The 469-nt window shown below is 52.7% G+C and overlaps 1 protein-coding gene across 1 annotated transcript in view; it reads right to left on the bottom strand.

The window, feature by feature from the left end:
* NR2F2 (nuclear receptor subfamily 2 group F member 2) overlaps positions 1–469 on the bottom strand; it is a 13681-nt gene that overhangs the window by 6608 nt on the left and 6604 nt on the right. The gene's annotated exons all lie outside the window — the stretch shown is intronic.

The following is a 469-nucleotide window of genomic DNA, read 5'->3' as shown; positions in this document are numbered from 1 at the left end:
CCTCCTTTTCAAAAGTGAAAGGAAAAAAAAGAAAACGGAGGGATTTTTTTTTTTTTTAGCAGAATGTTAATCCACGGAAGGTCACATGAACGCAGCAGCCCGGGCGGCAGCGTTAATACGGCGAAGTGCATAAAATTGCCATTTGTAATTTGAACCTCCTGTACAAAAGTACAATCTCAGGTTGGGTTGTTTTTTTTTTTAGAGGGTGGGGGCTGGGGAGAGGGGGGGAGGAGGGACATGTGTTGAACATGCAGGAAAAACCAGGGGGAGAGAGAGAGAAACAGAGGAGGGAGCGGGGGAGAAGTCAAGGCGGCTGGAAAACAACAACCATCAGCCGCCACCACCCCATCCCTGGCAGAAAGGCGACTCGAAGGAACTCGCAATCCGCGCACAGAACAGGAAACCGGCCCAGAGGAGAGGGCGAGGAGCTCAGGCGGCCACAGCCTGCGGATCTGGGGGGGTCAGGGAT

Source organism: Myotis davidii, unplaced genomic scaffold (assembly GCF_000327345.1).
Source record: "Myotis davidii unplaced genomic scaffold, ASM32734v1 scaffold164, whole genome shotgun sequence".
Taxonomy (NCBI): domain Eukaryota; kingdom Metazoa; phylum Chordata; class Mammalia; order Chiroptera; family Vespertilionidae; genus Myotis; species Myotis davidii.
This window is presented reverse-complemented; position numbering and strand designations above follow the sequence as displayed.